Here is a 12,763-nt window from a genome sequence, read left to right on the forward strand (position 1 = left end):
GACAGGGAAGATACTAAAAATTATATCCTCTAAAGAAAACATTGACTGAATTACCCATGGCAACAGCAGTATGGTAGCCTGGAAAAAAACTTAACAGAGATAAGAGGTTTATTTATTTATTTATTTATTTATTTTTGAGACGGAGTCTCACTCTGTTACCCAAACTAGAGTGGAGTGCAATGACGCGATCTCGGCTCACTGCAAGCTCCGCCTCCTGGGTTCACGCCATTCTCCTGTCTCAGCCTCCCGAGTAGCTGGGACTACAGGCGCCCGCCACCACGCCCGGCTAATTTTTTTATATTTTTAGTAGAGACAGGGTTTCACCATGTTAGCCAGGATGGTCTCGATCTCCTGACCTCGTGATCCGCCCACCTCGGCCTCCCAAAGTGCTGGGATTACAGGTGTGAGCCACCGCGCCCGGCCTATTTCTTTCTTAATAGAGTTACGATAGAAAGCCATTTGAATTGAAATACATTTTAAAATATTCAGAGAGAAAATAAACCACCTTACCTGGATAACCAGATTTCTATCAGTTCATCACCTATGTACTATGTATCTTATATCTGCCTAGTGAATATGGGGTGTTAGAAGGACAGTTACTATTTTAAAGAAACATCGGGATAATTTAGGGCAATTTTTTAAAAAGTGCAAAGAATTCTAAGACACTTTAATATAGCTATAGGGCCAAAGAGAAACATGAGTAGTAATCCCCACCAAACATGCACATTGGATCTGAGTATGAGTAGACAGAGTTAGGCTCATGACATATGTCTGCTCGGATCCCCAATCTAGAGTTTATATGGATGCATGGGGAAGTTAGGTTTTGATGAAACTATTTTAATAGTGCATTTTTTAAAAAAGCAATACGTGTTTACAGATCTTTCACACCAATAATTTGGGATGTCATAGAGGCAACATCTACATCTTTTTCCTTGAAGACAGACACTCTCCTTTGATTTCTTCCTTGCACAGTTGTGTTCCGCAAATTTGGTTTTTCTTTTTCTAAATTATTTAAGATATCTGAGGGTCCCCAAAAAGTAAACAAAAGACATGTTAAAAAAAAAAAAAGAAATACAAAGGCAGGTTCATAGGGTCACATAATTATTTAACCAAATTTATTACAATGATAATTATATATGTTAACCACTTTTAGAGAATAATAGGTGACAGGCACCAGGCTAAGATTGGAAGCTTTAAAGGTCCTGTCAAGAAAACAGATGGAACACTCAAAAGGGTTTATCTAAAAATAAAGCAAGAACTGTTTACAAAAGCTGAAGGAATTTAAACATTTGTAGGAACGAACAAGGGATGGTAAGACATGAAGGGGCTGCCATGGTGAGAAGTCGTTTTTTTTTCTGAGACGGAGTCTCGCTCTGTCGCCCAGGCTGGAGTGCAGTGGCGCGATCTCGGCTCACGGCGAGCTCCGTCTCCCGGGTTCACTCCATTCTCCTGCCTCAGCCTCCAGAGCAGCTGGGACTACAGGCACCTGCCACCACACCTGGCTAATTTTTTGTTTTTTTTAGTAGAGATGGGGTTTCACCTTGTTAACCAGGATGGTCTCGATCTCCTGAGCTCATGATCCGCCCACCTCAGTCTCCCAAAGTGCTAGGATAACAGGCGTGAGCCACTGCGCCCCGCCTGAAATAATATTAAGCATCTGCTCTGACCACAGTGAAATACAACTGGAAATTAATAACAAGAGGAATTTTAATAGCTATACAAATACATGGAAATTAAATGATATGCTCTTCAATGACCAGTGAGTAAAGAAATTAAAGAGAAAATTGAAAAATGTCTTGAATCAAATAATAATGGAAAAACAACATACTATACTACGGGATACAGCAAAAGCAGTACCCAGAAGGAAGTTCATAGCTATAAGTGTCTACATCAAAAACAGAAAAAAACTTCGAATAAACAATCTAATGATGCATCTTAAATAACTATGAAAAGAAATAATAAAGATCAGAGCAGAAATAAATGAAATAGGAATGAAGAAAACAATACAAAGGATCAATGAAGCAAAAAGTTAGTTTTTTGAAAAGTTCAACACAATTGACAAACCTTCAGCCAGACAAAGAAAAAGAGAGAAGATACAAATAAATAAAACTGTAAATCAAAAAGTACACATTACAACTGATACTCCAGCAATTCAAAGGATCATTACAGGATACTGTAAACACCTTTATGCCAATATATTGGAAAACCTGAAAGAAGTGGACACATTTGTAGACACATAAAACCTACTAAGATTGAACGAGGAAGAAGTTCAAAACATGTGAACAGACAATAACAAATGATGAGATCAAGGCGATAACAAAAAGTTTCGCAGTAAAGAAAAGGCCAGGACCCACTGCTGAATTCTACCAAACATTTAAAGAAAGTTAATACCAATCCCACTCAAACTACTCTGAAGAATAGAGGAGGGGGGAACTTCCATACTCATTCTGTGAGGTCAGTATTGCCTTGATAACAAAATCATACAGACACATCAAAAAAAGTAAACTAGACCATTATCTCTAATGAATATTGATGCAAAAATCTTCAAGAAAATACTAGCAAACCGAATTCAGCAATACATTAGAAGGATCATTTGTCATGACCAAGTAAGATTTATCATCCCTGGGATGCAAGGATCCTTCAAAATATGCAAATCAATCAATGTGATACATAGTGTCAACAGAATAAAGGATAAAAACTGTATGATTGTTTCAACTGATGCTGAAAAACACACTTAATAAAATTTAATATCCCTTCATGATAAAAACCCTCAATAAACTGTGTATAGAATGAACATATATCAACATAATAAAAGCCATATACAACAGAACCACAGCTAGTATTATATTAAATGGGGGAAAAAACGAAGGCCTTTCCTCTAAGATCTGGAACACAACAAGGATTTTTTTTTTTTTTTTTTTTTAGAAGGATTCTCTGTCACCCAGGCTGGAGTGCAGTGGCACCAACTCGGCTTACTGCAACCTTTGCCTCCTGGGCTCAAGCAATCCTCCCACCTCAGCCTCCCAAGTAGCTGGGACCACAGGTGCTCACCTGGCTAATTTTTTATATTTTTGGTAGAGATGGGGTGGTTGTCAGTAGTTATAAGGTTGAAATTATAGGTTATAAAATAGTATTCACAATCCTCATGATAGTATTTGCAAGCCTTGTGTTACCCAGGCTGGTCTTGAACTCCTGAGCTCAAGTGATTCACCTGCCTCAGCCTCCCAAAGTGCTGGGATTATAGGCATGAGCCACTTTGCCTGGCCAGGAAGATCACTTTCACCAGTGCTTTTCAACATAGTACTGGAAGTCCTAGCTAAGTAAATCAGGTAAGAGAAAGAAATAAAAGGCATCCATATTGAAAAAGAGGAAACCAATTTATCCTTGTTTGCAGATAATATGATCATGTACTTGGAAAAACCTAGACTCCAGAAGAAAACTATCAGAATTGTTAAACAAATTCAGTGAAGTTGCTGGATACAAAAGCAACATATAAAAATCAGTAGCATTTCTATATGTCAACAGTGAGGGATCTGAAAAAGAAATTAAAAAGTAATCCCATTTACAATAGCTAAAAATAAAATTAAACACTTAGAAATTAACCAAAGAAGTGAAAGATCTCTATAATGAAAATTATAAAATGCTGCTGAAAGGAATTAAAGAGGACACCAAAATATGGAAGAATGTTCTATGTTTATAGATAGAAAGAACCAATATTGTTAAAATGTTCGTTCTACCCAAAGAAATCTACAGTTTCAATGCAATTCCTATCAAAATACCAATGACATTCTTCACAGGAATAGAAAAAGACCCTAAAATGTATATGAATCCTCAAAAGATCCAGAATAGGTACATCTATTTTAAGAAAAGTGAACAAAATTGAAGGAATCACATTACCTGACTTTAAATAATAATATAGAGCTATAGTAACCAAAGCAACATGATACTGGCATAAAAACAAAGACATAGACCAATGGAACAGAATAGAGAACCCAGAAACAAATCCACACACGTACAGTGAACTTGTTTTTGATAAAGATGCCAAGAATATACACTGGGGAAAAGGCAGTCTTTTCAATAAGTGATGCTGGGGAAACCAGATACCCATATGCTGAAAAATGAATCTAAACCCCGTATACCTTGCTATATACAAAAAGAAAATAAAAATGGACTGAAGACTTAAATCTAAACACTCAAATTATGAAATTATTACAAGAAAACATCAGGAAAACTCTTCAGGATATTAGTCTGGGCAAAAGTTTCTTCAGCAATACCTCACAAGCACAGGCAACAAAAGTAAAAATGGACAAATTGGATCACATCAAGTTAAAAAGCTTCTGCAAAACTAACACAAGAACAGAAAATCAAACTCTGCATGTCCCCACTCAAAAGTGAGAGTTGAACAATGGGAACACATGGACAAAGGGAGGGGAACATCACACATTGGGGGCCTGTTTAGGGGTGGGGACTAGGGGAGGGATAGCATTAGGAGAAATAACTAATGTAGATGATGGGTTGACAGGTGCAGCAAACCAACATGGCACATGTATACCTATGTAAAAAACCCTGCATGTTCTGCACATGTAACCCAGAACTTAAAGTATAATATATTTTTTAAAAAAACTTCTACAAAGCAAAGGATACAATCAGCAAAGTGAAGAGACAACACACAGAATGGGAGAAAATATTTACAAACTTCCCATCTGACAAGGGATTAATAATAATTTATAAGAAGTTCAAACAACTGTATAGGAAAAAATCTAATAAGCTATTCAAAAACTGGGCAAAAGATTTGAATAGACATTTCTTGAAAGAAGACATAGAAATGGCAAGCAGGAATCAGAAAAGGTGATCAACATCATTGATCATCAGAGATATGCAAATCAAAACTATAATGAGATATCATCTCACCTCAGTTAAAATTGCTTATATCCAAAAGACAGACAATAACAAATATTGGTGAGGATGTAGAGAAAAGGGAACCCTCTTACACTGTTAGTGGGAATGTAAATTAGTACAACCACTATGGAGGACAGTTTGAGGTTCCTCAAAAAACTGAAAATAGAGCTACCATATGATCCAGCAATCCCTCTTCTGCATCTATACCCAAAAAGTATATTGAAGACATATCTGCACTTCCATGTTTATTGCAGCACTGTTCACAATAGCTAAGATTTGGGAGCAACTTTAATACCCATCAACAGATGAATGGATAAAGAAAATGTAGTGTATATATATATACACACACACACACACACACAATGGAGTACTATTCAGCTATAAAAACGAATGAGATCATGTCATTTGCAACAACATGGAATGGAACTGGAGATCATTCTGTTAAGTGAAATAAGCCAGACACAGAAAGGCAAACATCACATGTTCTCACTTATGTGTGGAGTTTAGAAATTAAAACAATTGAACTCACGAACATAGAGAGTAGAAGGATGATTACCAAAGGCCAGGAAGGGTGGTAGGGTTGGTTAATGCATACAAAAAAAATAGAAAAATATGAATAAGACCTATTATTTGATAACACAACAGGATGACTATAGTCAATAATAACTTAATTGTGCATTTAAAAATAACTAAAAGAGTGTAATTGGGTTGTTTGCAACACAAAGGATAAATGCTTGAGGGAATAGACACCCCATTCTCCATGATGTGCTTATTTTGCATTGCAAACTTGTATCAAAACATCTCATATACCCCATAAATATATACACTTATTGTATACCCACAAAAATTAAAATTAAAAAATAATTTAAAAATAATCAGTAATCACAAACACAAAAATAAAAATAAAAGTGTTACTCTGCTTTCTGTATTGGGAATAAATTCTAAGAGAGATAGTATGGAGGCAGGTGGGCCAATTAAAAGACTATTGCAGTAACTCAGGTCATAGATAATGATGAGTTGGACTAGTGGTAACCAGAGGACATAATGAGCATTGGTTAGATCATAGTTATATTTTGTAGTTAGAGTCAGCAGGATTTGATGACGCATTGAATCAGCAATAGCAATAGTGAGATTATGCAAAGAGTCAATGACAGTGTGAAGGTATTTGTCCTGGGTCTCTGAAGGAATGGAAGGGTATGAGGGAAATGAGGTTGAACATAGGGAACACAAACTCCAATGTCTACAGGTGCCAGAAGGTCATGAGAAGAAGAAAAGTGAACTGGGTTTGTGTTTATATGGATTAATGGTGTGACTCATGGATACTGTTTTAGCTAGGGCAGTCTTGGTCCACATAATGGAATCGGCTGTATCCAATTGTTTCCATGAGGTAAGTAGACCTAGAATTTGTTTCCAAATCTTCTACTTTTTCAAGAGAATTTTGAAGTCTGTCATTTTGAAACATCTTTCCCCTTTCTCACCAAAATCAATCAATCAAGCAAGCAAGTCTAACTCTTAAAAACTAAGAGTCAGAGAACTTGAAGTTTGACTAAAGCTTTGCAACTGTAAATTTTGTAGTGCTGGGCTTTCTGATTTCCAAGTGTTCTTGCATCACCACCTTAATATGCAATGGTCTTGACTCTGAATTCCAATCTTTCTGCCCCAATACAGAAATAAATTTAATTATGCAATACTTTATAATAAAATGCACATAAACTGAGATGAAATGTATTAAACTGTTAACAGAATTAATCTCTAAAAGTTCTGTTATGAATAATTCATATTTTTCTCCTTATATATTTATCTGTCTTTCCAAATTATTTACTATTTTTACCATATAGCAAACATTATTTTTAAAGTGCAATAAATAAAAAGACTCATTTTCTAAAGGACATAAGAAAATGTTAATTCATATTGAAATGATACCATATCTCTCTTTTTCATGCTGGTGAAATTCCAGGAACATAGATACAGTAATATACTAGTTCTACAAGGGGAAATGAAGTTAAATTGCTTTGCAGAAGGGTTCTACATTTCCTTAGCATAAAAATCTACAATAAAATTATGTGAAATAAAGAAAAAACCTTCAGACCATTCAGATTCCTAGACCAATTTGAAAAGGTTACAAAAGTTATGTACAAAGATTTCTATTGTGCCGTTAGCTAAAATGCAAATAAACTAAGAGGAGATGATAAATAAAACACGATTATTATTCCTTGTTAATAGAGACTCCTTATTGTAAGGCACTTTTGAATAATAAAAATACACTAAACCCAAATTTTAATATATTTATTTGAAACATTTCTCAGAAAAGTGGATTATTTTATATTTTCATCTTTACTCCAAGTTCTTTACATTAAAAAAAAAAGTCTGTGTTTCTTGGTTAAGTCTGGGACTCATTGGCAATGGAATAGAAGGGGCAGTGGCCCTACATTCTCTCTATTCTTAGAGAATCAGACCTATATCAGGCTGCTGCTGGAAGGACTGTTGGGCTGGGATCTAGCAGAGAATTATGCCCAATTGCTGGTCTTTTTTATTATGAATGAACAGTGAGAAAAACATTATTCAACAAGAAATACTTTTGGCTTAGGAATCTATCAGTCTGAGAATAGATGTTAGCCCTATAGAGAAGCATAGGAAATGAGCAGCTACTAACATTTGAAATCCTTTGCTATCCCATGCAAAGTTGCATTCAGGTACGACCTCTCTCACTTAGGTGAAGTGGGGAAAAATATGGGACATTGTAGTCCTTCTTGCTAGTGGCAGGGAGTCATCATTCCCAATCTGTAGAAAGCTCCTTGGGTTAGTCATCAGACAGTATTGCTTATCTCCACAAAAATTTTCATGGCTCAGTGTAAAAAAAAATTCAAATGAAGACTAAATAAAACTCAAGATAGAGCATCAAAAAAGAAGATAAATAATAAGGAAATAGAATCTTTGGACAACATTCTAGACCAAATAGACCTAACAGACAAATATAGAACATTCTACCCAACAGCAGCAGAATACACTTTCTTCTCAAGTGCACATTGAATAGTCTTTGCATGTTAGGTCACACAACAAATCTTAAGAAATTTAAGAAGGTTGAAATCACAACCTTTATATTTTTCAAATGCAATGGCATGAAAATAGAAATTAATGACAGAAGGAAATCTGAAATTAAACAATGCACTCTTGAACAGCCAATCAGTAATAGAAATGAAAAGAGAGTTTAGAAATTAGAAACTATCTTGAGACCAATGAAAATAAACACACAACATATTAAAACTTCAGGCATAAGGCAAAATTATAACTGAGGGGGAAGTTTACAGTGAGAAAATTTTTACTTATATTTTTGAAAAACTGAAATAACCAAACTTTACATCTCAAGGAACTAGAACACAAATGTATGATAAAAACCTCATCATCACTTGTCATTAGAGAAATGCAAATGAAAACCACAATACCATCTCACGCCGGTTAGAACTATGATCATTAAAAAGTCAGGAAATAACAGATGCTGGAGAGGATGTGGAGAAATAGGAATGCTTTTACACTCTTGGTGGGTGTATAAATTAGTTCAACTATTGTGGAAGACAGTGTGGTGATTCCTCAAGGATCTATAACCAGAAATGCCATTTGACCCAGCAATCCCATTACTGGGAATATACCCAAAGGATTATAAATCATTCTACTATAAAGACACATCCACATGTATGTTTATTGCAGCATTATTAACAATGACAAAGACTTGGAACCCACTCAAATGCCCATCAGTGATAGACTGGATAAAGAAAATGTGGCACCTATATATCATGGAATACTCTGCAGCCATAAAAAAAGATGAGTTCGTGTCATTTGCAGGGACATGGACGAATCTGGAAACCATCATTCTCAGCAAATTAACACAAGAACAGAAAACTGAACATCGCATGTTCTCACTCATAAGTGGGAGCTGAACAATGAGAACACACGGACACAGGGAGGGGAAATCACACAACGGGGCCTGTCGGGGGATGGGGGGCTATGAGAAGGACAGCATTAGGAGAAAAACCTAATGTAGGTGACGGGTTGATGGGTGCAGCAAACCACCATGGCACGTGTATACCTATATAACAAACCTCCATGTTCTGCATATGTACCCCAGAACTTAAAGTATAATTTTTTTGAAAAAGAAATTACGTTGCATTCCAAAAAAAATAAGCAAAGAACAACTTAAGCCCAAAGTTAACAGAAAGAAGGAAATAAAATTAGAGTAGACATAAACAAAATAGAGAACAGAAAAACAATAGAACATATCAAAGAAGCTAAGTTGTTTTCAAAGATCAACAAAATTGACAAACTTTTAGATAGATTAAGAAGAAATAAGATATCATTCAGCCTGTATAATGAAGGAAATCCTGTTAGATGTCACAGCATGGATGTATCTTGAGGACATTAGGCTAAGTGAGACAAGTAGTCACAGAAGGACAAATACTGTGTAATTTCATTTACATAAAGTATCTAAAGTAGTCAGACTCATAGAAACAGAAAGCATAGTGTTGGTTGCCAGCGGTTGAGGGGAGGAAAAAATGGGGGGTTGCTGTTCAAAATACAGAAAGATTCAGTCATGAAGGATGAAAATGTTCTGGGGGTATTCTGTATAGCCTTGCACTTAATAAAACAATACTCTAATGCATAGTCTAATGTACACTTAAAAATTTGTTAGGCGGGTAGATATGTGTTTTTTAGCAAAATTAAAAAGCAAGATAGTATAGTTATTTTTGTTGTTGCTGTTATGGTTTTTGTTGTTAAGTGACAGGTTCTCTGAAGAGTTTTAAATACCTTTTTCTCGGTTAATCCTCACATCAGCACTAAGACAAAAGCAGAGATGAGAAAATTAAACTTAGAAAGACTATGTACAGTTCCCAAAGCTGTAATTCTAAGAAGGCTAAAAGCTAGATTTCTAACTCAGTTCATCTGACGCCACAGCCTACCTCTTTTTTTTTTTTTCTTTGACACAGGGTCTCGCTCTGTCACCCAGGCTGCAGTGCAGTGGTGCAATCTTGCAGAGTCCTAATTTTTAACAGCAGTGTTCTGTCATGCTACCTGTAATCTCTAATAGGAAAGTATAAATATTTCTTGTCAAATGAAAAGAATATGCACTTTCATTCAAAAATCAAAAGAATACAGATCTTTTCTGTGTAAAACACTGAGGAGACTTGTGAAAGAAGGAAAGCCAAAGATAAAAAAGTGGCAATGTAAAATAATGGGATTCCATATCCAAAGAACTACGAGAACTTTTTCAACCTGGCAGTTGGTAAATATTCAGAAGTACCCATGCATCATGCTGCACATCCACTTACAATGTAAATACCCAACATAAATAAATAAATCCCTATCATGAATAAATCATAATGATCAGCATGATTCTAGTAAATCTTAACAATAAGATGAATCAAATAAGTGTCTCTGATTAATGAATCTATAATTAAATAATAGAATCCTCCTCTGAAGTACTCTTATATAATATATTTTTATTGAGGGATTTTTTCAAACCCTTAAAGATGTGTTTCTCCACAATCCCTCTGGAAAGCATGACAGATTTATACATATGTATCTATTTTTCTCTTTTTCCTTGGCATGAAGAGAGAATAAAATTTCCTCTGACTGCATAATTCTTTATTTTAGGATCTGCACTTAAAAAGTACCTACTATACAAGTCTGCATATTTCATTGTATTTAAATTCTCTGTACATCAATTTCTTCATCTACAAAGCAAGGTTGATATTTCTCATAGCTGCACTGATTCTTTCAGTTATTTAAAAATAGATTTTAAGGAGCAACTATGGGAGAGACATTCTTTTCATACTAAGAAAATCGAGGTCCCTGCCTGCTTGGAATTCATATTTTATTAGGAACAGACAGATTTCTTGTTTTTACATTTTTTAAATATCACTTTATAATTAGGTATTTGCTGTCAAATGGTAAAAGAGCTATTCATATAATTGAAATATGTTGAAGTGACAAAGAGTGACTGAGTGAATAGGGGCCTATTCTAGACCAGGTGGCCCAAGAAGAATTCTATAGGGGATATAATTTAAACCAAGATCTTAATGACAAGAAGACATCAACCAAGCAGTGTTAGGGAAAATTCCATTCCAGGAGGAAGGAAGAGCTAATAGGTCTTGAGCAAAATCAGTTAACAAGAGAATAAAGTCTGAAGCCCAGTAAGTGTAGGGAAGAGTACCGAGAATATACTGGGGAAATATATGCAACTTGAAATGCATAGAATTGTTTTTAGTCAAGGTAAGGGGTTTATATTTTAGTGTAAATATCATGAAAAGCCATTGGATGACTTTTAGCATAATTCAGAATCTAAAATAATTTACTTGCACAAGTCATAGTCATTTTTTATATTTGCTCTCTGATACTTGTCTTGCACTTTGTGTCTGTGGTGTTGGGAGAGGGTTCCTTGAGAACTACATTTTCTAGATTCCCTTGTCAATTGATTTCCAATGAGTTCTGCACAGTGGAAGGCACTAGCAGGAGTTTGGAGTGTCAGGCAAGGCGAAAAGCCTGCATAGCTCCTCTCTTCCTCTATACTGAGTAGAATATCCTTCAGAGGTGGCTGCAATCCTTCAGTTGCCTACAGACCAGCCCCTTTATCCATTGTCCCATTGATGCCAAATGTCTTCTGCTACTCAACTCTGGTCACTTCACCTTTTCTTTTTGTCCCCACAAGCTGTAAAGATAATAGTGGCTTCCTGTTGGTATTAATCTCTTGGTTGTCTCATTGATTCATTTTATCCTTTCCACCTTTCTAATTCCTTTGTAGAGATGATTGAATATTAAATACTCTCTGTTGATCTAGTGTAGATTATCTTTCCTTACTCTTTCATTGCTCATGGTCAAGGCAAGTAAGCATGAAGATAGTAAAAACTTATTTTCTTTAGAATCTACAGCATACTTTTAGAGTGTTTGCTCTTAATTTACTATTAACTTGGTGACAGCAGTGTTTACAAATTGTTGGTTTTCTCATTTATTTCCTCAACCAGAGTTTTAGGTCTCCATAAGCATACTTTTAAGTATCTATCTCTGTGTCCCTAGAACCTAACTAAGTGTCATTCAACAATCAGATATTGATAATTGAATGACTTGCCATATCGTGACACCCAAGAATTTCCAATTATTAGACCAGATGTCTAGTATGGCCATCTACTTTTGAAACTATTCCTGATAATATGAAGCCCTTGCCAAATGTCTGTCTATATCAGACAAAGACACAGAAGTTCTCTTCCTCAACCCCAATGGGAAGTCTGATTACTTGCTACTTTGAACAAAGTCCTGAGTCCAGAGACTCAACTGTTGTGTGTCATTTAATATATTAAACTCCTCCATTCCCCATTGTTGCAAATCACACACCTATTGAATACAAGAATACAAGGAAGTACCAAATATTAATACTTCTGTTGATGAATTAAATGTGTCCCTTTGAAATCCATATGTTGAAGTCCTAAATGCCAGTGCGATGGTATTAGGAGATGGAGCCTTTGGGAGATAATTAGGCTCAGATGAGACGATGAAGGTGAAGCCCCCATGATGAGATTAGTACTCTTAAAAGAAGATGGAGAAATACCAGAGCTTCCTTTCTCCCATGTGAGGATCCAGCGAGAACTTGGCCATCTATAAGCCAAGAAGCTGACTCTAACAAAGAACTGAATCTACCAATATCTTAGTATTGAATGATCCAACATCCAGAACTGTGAGAAATAAATGTCTGTCATTTAAGTGACCCAATGTATGGTATTTTTGTTATAGCATCCCCAAACTGAGATTCCCTAAAATTTGATTTGGACACAGTGCTATACCTTAAAGTATTTTGGTTAAGCTTAAATTGTTGGAACGA

This window comes from Pongo pygmaeus, chromosome 18 (genome assembly GCF_028885625.2).
Source record: "Pongo pygmaeus isolate AG05252 chromosome 18, NHGRI_mPonPyg2-v2.0_pri, whole genome shotgun sequence".
In the NCBI taxonomy this organism is placed as follows: domain Eukaryota; kingdom Metazoa; phylum Chordata; class Mammalia; order Primates; family Hominidae; genus Pongo; species Pongo pygmaeus.